General features: G+C 43.9%; 1 long non-coding RNA gene across 5 annotated transcripts; it reads left to right on the plus strand.

Moving 5' to 3' along the window:
• Positions 1–347: 347 nt before the first annotated feature.
• On the plus strand, positions 348–4,978 carry LOC114634540. Of its 5 annotated transcripts, none has more exons than XR_003713353.1 (4): positions 348–594; positions 832–914; positions 1,820–3,300; positions 4,168–4,978. It is a non-coding gene; the product is annotated as an uncharacterized LOC114634540 (long non-coding RNA). The 5 variants fall into 5 exon arrangements; XR_003713354.1 differs by having other exon boundaries at positions 1,831–3,300; XR_003713355.1 differs by lacking the exon at positions 348–594 and having other exon boundaries at positions 604–914; positions 1,820–1,931; positions 3,155–3,300.
• Positions 4,979–9,337: the final 4,359 nt, after the last annotated feature.

The following is a 9,337-nucleotide window of genomic DNA, read 5'->3' on the forward strand; positions in this document are numbered from 1 at the left end:
AGTAAGTTATTAGTGAAGCTTTGTATAGATAAACCCAGTCAATATTTTATCTTCTGTCCTAGTGCCTATAGTAAATGGTAGTTCCCTTTTTATGACCTTTGGCTAATGGTTTTACAACCTCTTGGAATGTGCTCTGAGTAGTAGGTGCCTGCTTGCTCTCTCTGAAGCAATTAACTCATGACACTAAAGACTGGCAGAATTCTCATTGCAGTTTTGATATAAGAGAAGACCTAATAGTGGCTGGAGAGGTGGCTCAGCACTTGAGAGCACTGACTGCTCTTCCAGAGGTTCTGAGTTCAATTCCCAGCAGCAACCACATGGTGGCTCACAACCATCTGTAATGGGATCCAATGCCGTCTTCTGGTATTTCATTGGTGTACTCACATACATTAAATAAATTTTAAGAGAGAGAGAGAGAGAAGGAGGGGAGGGCAGAGAGAGAAGGCCCTAATAGTAGTCCCAGTATAAAAGAGCGTAATAAGCACTGATATCATTTTAGGAATTCTTACAGGATCATCATTAAGAATTAAGAAATCCTCTATTTGCCGGGCAGTGGTGGTGCATGCCTTTAATCCCAGCATTTGGGAGGCAAAGGTGGGTGGATTTCTGAGTTCAAGGCCAGACTGGTCTACAGTCTGAGGGCTCAGCCATCTTTGGGCCATTTGAGCTTTTGGATTCTGGCCGTGTCCCTTTCTGTATTCAGAGGATTGGGCTCAGATTAACCTTGGGCTTCTCCAGTAGTCTCCTATCATTTAATCCAGGGATGGTGGCAGGGAAACGTGGCGAAGGGTTAAGGGCACACCTGACTGCCACCCGTCTTATCTCCCCAAGGTGAAGGCAGACATTAGGAAGTCTTGGAGCCGCTAGACACTGGCATTGGACTTCAAGTGTAAAGCTCAGAGTGGAAGTAGCAGGTAGAGCTACGGCAATGGTGTCTCACACGAGTGTGACCAATATGGGCCCCCTTGCAGGAATCAGTCTTCCCCTCAGCCCCCGCCTGCTTCCTGCCACCACCAATGGCCACTCCCAGCTGCCCGGTCATGCCAAGCCAGGTGCTCCAGCCGAGTTTATCTTGAATCCACTTGCCTCTGCTTCTCAAATGCTGAGACTAAGTAGGCTTTACTTTTTAAATTCTTACTGGTGCATACTTGGCGTTTTTCCTTTGTGGTAATTGGCAAGTGTTGACCTTGCTTATGTGTTTTGAGACAGTATCTCAAAATTGTCCTAGAATTCAACTATAGAGATGGCTGGCCTCAGTTTGTAGATTAAAGAAAAACTCACCATGCCTTAGAATATTCTGCTATTAAACTGCCTGTCTTCAGTTTGTTGCCAGCCTTTACAATGTCCTGTCATTGTTCCTGGTTGTGGATAAATTTTTCTGCTCTACTGATGCTTTGTGGTTTGGAATTCTTACACTAGTTCAGAGTGCCCTTGCCCAAAGTTTGTACTAAAAGTATTTTAACACTTTTTTTTTTTTTGCTTTTTTGTGTGTGTTTTAACACTTCATCTAATTCTTTTTCTTTTTTCTTATTTTTGTTTTGTTTTTCAAGACAGGAGTTCCATGTTTATCCATGGCTGTCCAAGAACTCTATAGACCAGGCTGCCCTTGAACTCAGAGATCTCCCTCATCCCAAATGCTGGGATTAAAAGCATGTGTCACCACAGCTCTGCCCTCTGCCTAATTTATCACTAATTCAAAGTCTTAATGCTTAGCCATTTTTTCTACAGTTTTCATAATTAGTGGGAGGAATCTAGTTTGGTTTTTTCTTTCTCCTGTAGATGTTAAGTTTTCTTGGTATCATTGATGAGATGGTCTTAGTTTCTTCACAGGAAACGTTTCTACCTTTGAAAAAATGAGTTGGCTGTGAATCTGCAGTTGTGTATGGGTTCTCTGTACCGTGTCTGGGTGCAGTTGAAGCACGCCTAGTCAGGTAGTCTCTGCCTTATTTTAACACTGACAGTCACAGTCTTTTGGTTCCATGCACGTTTCCTGATTCCTATTTCTTTAGGATGTTAAAAAGATGTTCATTTGATACTCTGCTTTATTTTTTGGCTTTGTGTTTCTATGTGCATGTTGTGTCCTGCAGACTCTAGTACTGCTTTTTCTGTATCACATGTTATTTGTTGTGTCTCCTTTTTATATATGTGGAGAAATATTAGTTTCCCTTTTGATTTCATCCTTGATTCATTGGCTATTCAAGAGTAACTGAATTTCTACGTAAACTGAAAAATGGAGATACAACTCATGAGTCGAAAGCAGGAAGATCACATGAGTATAGTCAAAGGTTCATTAATTGATAAATCTCATAGACCCAGAACAGGGTCAGATGCTGTAATGGTTTCAAAACAAAGCTGGTGTGGCACACACCTTTAGCCTCAGCAGAGGCAGGTGGATCTGAGTTCCAAGGCCAGTCTACAGAGCAGGTTTCAAGACAGGGCTACACAGAGAAAGCGGTCAGGAGGGTTGTCTAGGAAGAGTTTAAGGTTTGTTCACCTTTCATTCAAGCTTGTAAAACAGTTACAAGCAAGGCAGTGCTGTGACATGGTTTGTTTTTAAGCCTCTGACTCTTTTTGCAGTGTCTTCTGCTTATTTCCTTGCCTTCTAATCGGTCTTTTAATATTTACTTGATATAGTCCAAATTATTATGTACTTTGTATATTAAAGAGTACTAGTCTGCCAAGGAGTCCAGAGATATACAACTTTTATTCTCTTTATAAATACAGGTACAGGATGCCAAAGAAAACCAAAAGCAACCTTATAGAAATAGAAAACAGAAGTGAAAAGTTTATTTTGAAGAGGGCCTCACTGTACATAGACCAAGCTGGCCTGAGGAATTTCTGACAATCCTGCCTCCCGACTGTAGATTAAGGGCAGTGGTCACCAGCCAGCAAGAGATTTCTTTCGATCAGTGGATTAAACAGATTGAGTCCAAACCAGTTCAACTTTAGGGAACATACAGTTAGGCTTAAGGGACTCTGCATGAATAAAGCATAGTATGGTTTCAGATATGTTTGTGATTAAATTGGGAACTTGGTATTAGTGGGATGGAAAAAATGGGATACAACCTAAGGTTGGATGCTAATAAGGACATTACAATTTCTGAGCAGAGGGCTTCTAATTGTATGTATATGAATACACTGTTGCTGTCTTCAGACACACCAGAAGAGGGCATCAGATCCCATTACAGATGGTTGTGAGCCTCCATGTGGTTGCTGGGAATTGAACTCAGGACCTCTGGAAGAGCCATCAGTGCTCTTACCTCTGAGCCATCTCTCCAGTAGGCTTCTAATTGTAAACAGGTACTTTTATAAATTCTATTTTCAGTAAGAAAATGTGATGAGTTAATGTGTTCATTGTGCCTTGAAGGAGGAATGTTTTTATAGGATAGGGGTTGGGGTGGTATGTGTGTGAGTGCAATTGCCCTTTTGGACCAGAAGGGGGTATGGGATCTGACGCTGGAGTGCTGCTGCTGTGAGAGAGCTGGGTCCTGAACTTGGGTCCTGAAAGCGGTAAGCACACTTAACCACTGAGCCATCCCCATCATTGACCTGAACAAGAGACCAGTCCAAACAAGACATTGTTTTAGTGGAAATTAAAATTAGTTTTCATTAAGTCTACTAACTCAAACCTTTTAATACACACTGTATGATATTTTTCACTAAGGATGAAAGACTAAACCTCCTAATTTACAGATTCTGACTGAATAGTTCTTTGTTAATAAAGGGCTAATACTAGTTATCCTCCGAGACCTCTGCCTTGTTAAGGAACTTACCTGAGAGCTCAATAGAGTTTCAAGTCTTAAAAAAACAAGCTGGGGGCGGGGATCACGGGCTGGAGAGATGGCTCAGCAGTTCAAAGAACCTGGGTGCTGACAGTGCACACCTTTAATCCTGGCATTCCCAGTTCCCCCCTCACACAGTCTCTTCCCCCCAGCACCACTCCTCATCTGAGAGGGTAGAGCTTCCACCCCATCCCCAACCCCAGTATCCCAGAGATGGCACAGCAGTTAATAGCACTGGCTGTTCTTAGAGGTCCTGAGTTCAATTCACAGCAACCACATAGAGGCTCATAACCATCTATAATGTTATCAGATGCCCTCTTCTTGCATGTATGTGGACCTGCAGATAGAGCACTCTTTTATTTGGGTTTTTTTTTTTTTGAGACAGGGTCTCACTAGGCAACTCTGACTGTCCTGGAACTTAGTAGGCCAGGTTGGCCTTGAACCCCAGATCACCCTGCCTCTGACTCCAGAGGGCTCGAGTTAAAAGATGATTGCCTCCACTCCCAGCTTGGAAGAAGGAATCTTAATTGAGAAAATGGCTCTATAGGATTGGTCTACAGGCAAGTCTAGGGCTTTTTCTTGATTAATAATTGCTCTCAGAGGGTTCAGCTCACTGAGTCAGCATCACCCCTGGGAAGGTGAGCCTGAGTACTATAAGAAAACAAGCTGAGCTGCGTGCTGGTGGCAGGCAGATCTCTGTGAGCTGAGGACAACCAGGGCTACACAGAGAAACCCTTTCTTAGGAAAAAAGAAAACCGAGCAAGCCAGAAGACACCATTGCTCCACGGCTTCTGCTTCAGCTCCTGCCTTGAGTTCTGCCCTGACTTTCCTGAGCGATGGAGTGTGGGCTCAGCACTGTAAGCTGAAATAAACCTTTTTTCTCCCCAAGTGCCTTTTGGTCATGGTGTTTTATAACAGCGATGGAAACCCTGACTGAGACAGGAACCACTGGCGAAAGTAACCTTCTCCTTAAGAAATAGTTTTAAATGAGTGATTTGACAATCTTTACATTGAGACTGTACACTCCAGGTCCAGCACGATGGCTCAGTGGGTGAAGACATTTGCCACCAAACCTGAGGACATGAATTGGATCCTGAGAACCTGCTCCCCAACCCAAGTTGCCCTCAGATCTCCATATTCACAGCGTGGCATGTATGCATGTGCACACACAATAAATATAAAAGTACAAATAGAAAGGCTGTGTTTGGGGACTCAATCACTGAAGGAAGCAGATCCCTGTCTCTCAAGTTGGATAATTAAAAACTCTAAAAGAATCAGACCTAACTGTAAGACTTGCAGATATGAAACCACTCGTCTGAACTAGAAAGCTGCCACTTACCATTGGGCACAGTGACAGACAGTGTTCCTAAAGGCTTATCACAAACTGAAGGTCTGGGGCTGGACAGATGACTCTGCTTTAGAGAGTGTATGACTGTTTTGGAGGACCCGATTTCAAGTCTCAGCAGTTCTATCTGTAGTCAGGCAGGTCACAACTACGTGTAACTCCAACTCCCAGGGGGATCCCACACTTCTGACTTCTGTGGGCAAATGCACTCACACAGTGCACAGTTGCACAGACACACAGAAAGACAAAATCTTAAAAAGAAACAGCAAACTGAAGCCCAGACTGGATAAGCTGAGCACCTGCTCCAAAATAAAGAGATGAACCGGTAAAGTGCCTTGCTGTCAAGCCTGACCGAGTGGAGTCCCCAAGAACCACACTGTAAAGGAGAAAAACAAGTCCTCTGACCTCCATGTGTATAACATGGCATGCCTCGATATACACAGAAAACCAGTAAAGATAATGATAGAGAAAAAAGAGGGCTTTTTTAAAGGGAAGGAAGGATAGAAGAGGGACCTCAGTGGGAGAGGAAGCCCCTAGCCACTCAGAGCCTTGTGCCAGGGTAAGGGGATACCCCGAGGGACCCACCACCTGCTCCAAGGAGAAGTGGTGGAGGAGGAAGGATTTGGGATGGGGTGACTGGGAGGGGAGTAGTGAGTGGGATGCAAAGTGAATAATTTAAAAAAATAAAATTAAATTTAAAAATGGACCCAAACAGAGAATTCTCAACAGATGAATCTTAAATGGCTGAGAAGCCTTTAAAGAAATGTTTAGCATCCTTAGTTATCAGGTAAGGACAAATCAAAATGACTCAGATTTTACACTCGGCAAAATGGCTGAGAAAAAAAATCTGCTGTTCATCCTGGCAAAGATGTGGAACGAGGGCAACACTCCTCCATTGCTGATGGGAGTGCAAACTTGTGCAACCTCTTTGTAAGTCATTTAAAGCTGGGAATAGACCTATCTCAAGACCCAGGTATACCACTCCTGGGTATACATCCAAAAGATGCTCAAGCATACCATAATGACAATTGCTCAACTAAGTTTTCAGTAGCTTTACTCATAATAGCCAGAAGCTGGACACAACCCAGATGTCTGTCAACCGAAGAATGGATAAAGAGAATGTGGTACATTTACATAATGGAATATTACTCAGATATTAAAAACAAGGACATCATTACATTCTCAGGCAAATGGATGGATGGATGTAGAAAAGATCATCCTGAGTGAGAGAACCCAGACCCAGAAAGACAAACACGGTATGTACTCACTGATAAGTGGGTATTAGCCTCAAAGTACAGAATAACTGTTCTAGAATCCACAGACATAATGAAGCTAAGTAACAAGGAGGCCTGTGGGGAACACTTCTGGAGTCAAGTTTGCTTGTGATTAATCACGAATGAGTCTGCCAACATCTGTCTTTGTTTTTAATTAAGACATGCATCATGCCCTGACAAGTTTCTCTGCTTATGCATACATCCTGAGAGACTGTCCTAGCCAGAAGGAAACAGCCTTAGTCAAACAGATACTGTGTACCCTAAACTTGCCACATAAGAATTTGTGGTCACTGTTTATCTTCCTGGAATTGGTCATGCTTTGTGTTGCTTGCCTTTTAAAGACACTGAGAAAATACACTTGCTGCTGGCATGGTATTCACCAACAGCCCTCACATACCTGTCTTTGGCATCTTCTTTCTGCCTTTCCTATAATCACCCTCACTCCTCCAGTCGTGGTTCCCACGTTGCGTGACAGCTGGCTTCTGCAAGGGCCCACGGAGGAATAATTGAATTTCACTGAGAAGAGGAATTAAAATAGACATAGGAGTGTTTGGAGAGAGGGAACTGGGCTTGGGGGGTTGGGGAAGGGGACAGGAGGGATCAGTTATAGGGATGACAGGAAAACATTGCTGGGACAGGGGACTGAAAACAGTTGCAGGTGGGACAGGTGCATCCCTGGGTAATTACTCTGCCACTCAGGATTATTTCTTTGTGTACCTTTTGTGCAATTGGTTTCTTCAGTTTTGTTTTTTAATTTTTTTTTTAATTCTTCACTTTACTTGCTGCTCACTGCCCCCCTCCTGGTTACCCCCACCTGTAATCCTTCCCCCATTTTCCTATCCCCTTCTCCTCTGACTGGGTGCGGGCTCCCTGGGTATCCCCCCCACACCCTGGCAATTGAAGTCTCTGTACAGCTAGGCACTTCCTCTCCCACTGAAACTAGACAAGGCAGCCCAGCTAGTAGAACATAGCCCGAATACAGGTAACAGCATTTGGGAAAGCCCCATTCCAGTTGTTTGAGACCCACATGGAGACCAAGCTGCCCATCTGCTACATATATGTGGGGAAGCCTAGGTCCAGCCCATGTATGTTCTTTGGTTGGTGGTTCAGACTCTGAGGGCCCCAAGGGTCCAGGTTAGTTGACTCTGTTGGTCTTCCTGTGGATTTCCTATCCCCTTCGGCCCCCACAATCCTTCCTATTTTTCTACCAAAGTTCCCGAGCTCCATCCACTGTCTGTATCTGAGTCAGCTGCTGGGTCGAGCCTCTCAGAGGACAACTTGTTCCAGTCTGCAAGCATAACAGTGTCATTAATAGTGTTAGGGATTGGTGCTTGCCCATGGGACAGGTCTCATGTTGGCTTGGTTATTGGTTGGCCATTCCCTCAATCTCTGCTCCCTCTCCGGGGCCTGCATTACTTTAGACAGGATACATTTGGGGTTGAAAGGTTTCGAATGAGGTTCATCCACATCATAAGACTTCCTCTAGACTCTGCTGAGTAAGTTCTCTTTTCTGAGTAAGTTCTCTTATGCATACTGAGGTCAAACTTCTACTGGAACATTTCCCCAGTGACTCCATTTCCAGAGACTTTCTTCACAGGGTGATCTTGTATTTAACAAGGAGTGACTTCCAGTTTTTTAATGATTATATTTCTTGAAGAGTGTTTTCCCATTGTGGACTTTGTCATGTATATTAAGGCATGAATGAGGCCAAAATTATTTTCAACTTTAATTACCTCATAGATTTTTCTAAATTATGAAAGTATTTTCCACATCCATGGCATCCAAGTTTCTCTGCAGTATGAGTTCTCTCAGATATACTGAATAAAAACACGGGTGAAGCTTTTATATTCTTTACATTCCTCCTAATCTAAATATTCCCTCCATCTCAATACTTAGATGCACTCCAAGTTTTGACCTCTAGGGGGACCTTTTTCCTCAGTTATTACATGATTCATTCCTGTGTGAGTGGTTTTATAAGTTCTCAAGTACAGGAACTAGAGAAACTTCCTTCATAGTCATTCAACACATTCCTAAACTTTCTCAACCCCGTGTGCGTTCTCTCTTGTAAATTGACATTATTTGTTTTATACAAAGAACACTTACACACTGTATATACAGTGTATATACACCCTGTATCTAGATAGCCTCTTTTGTGAGCCACCTTTTGGTTGCTGGGAATTGAACTCAGGACCTCTGGAAGACCAGTCAGTGCTCTTAACCGCTGAGCCATCTCTCCAGCCCCTGAAGTGGATTCTTGCTTGAAGTTCTTGATGTATTATGAGGCTTAAATGCCCTTGAGGATGTTGGGCAGGTGACTGTGCCACCAGATGGGCATGAGACTGGTGAAGTGGTTTGATGCTCAAGCCCTGGGAAGCTCAGAGATCTGAAATGGCAGGAGTAGGGCTGCTCCGTCCCTGCCTCTATGCCCCACTCTGGAGCACATAATCATGGCCTTAACTAATGTGACCATAGGAAGTCAGCCACATAGCACAGGGCCTGGAGCCTGGAATGCCTCTCCATGCTAATGAGGCATCTCAATAGCCTTAGCCTTCAGCCAATGACCTTCCCTTTCTGGATATTCTCATACCCTTCCCCAAAATTACATCATTCCTCATTCACCCAGAATAAAGCCCATGTGTTCACATCGACCTCTAATAAAGCAACACAAACAAGCTAAGATCAGTCTCAGAGAGCCTCTTCATTAAAGGCCTTCACCTAAAGGAGTCATAACACTAAAGCTCCAGAAGAAGACCTCTCTCTTCTCCTGCTCCTCTGACTCTCAGCACTTGCTCCAAACAGGACCATGTTCCTTCCCCTCCTGCACAGTTTTCACCCTTCCAGGCTGGCATGCAGCAGTGTCTGACACCCCAAGAGAAACCTAGACTGCAGACCCCTGTCTCTGACTTCGCTTTGTCTTCCCCAAGCCAGTGCACTCG

Source organism: Grammomys surdaster, unplaced genomic scaffold (genome assembly GCF_004785775.1).
Source record: "Grammomys surdaster isolate TR1022 unplaced genomic scaffold, NIH_TR_1.0 961, whole genome shotgun sequence".
NCBI lineage: Eukaryota > Metazoa > Chordata > Mammalia > Rodentia > Muridae > Grammomys > Grammomys surdaster.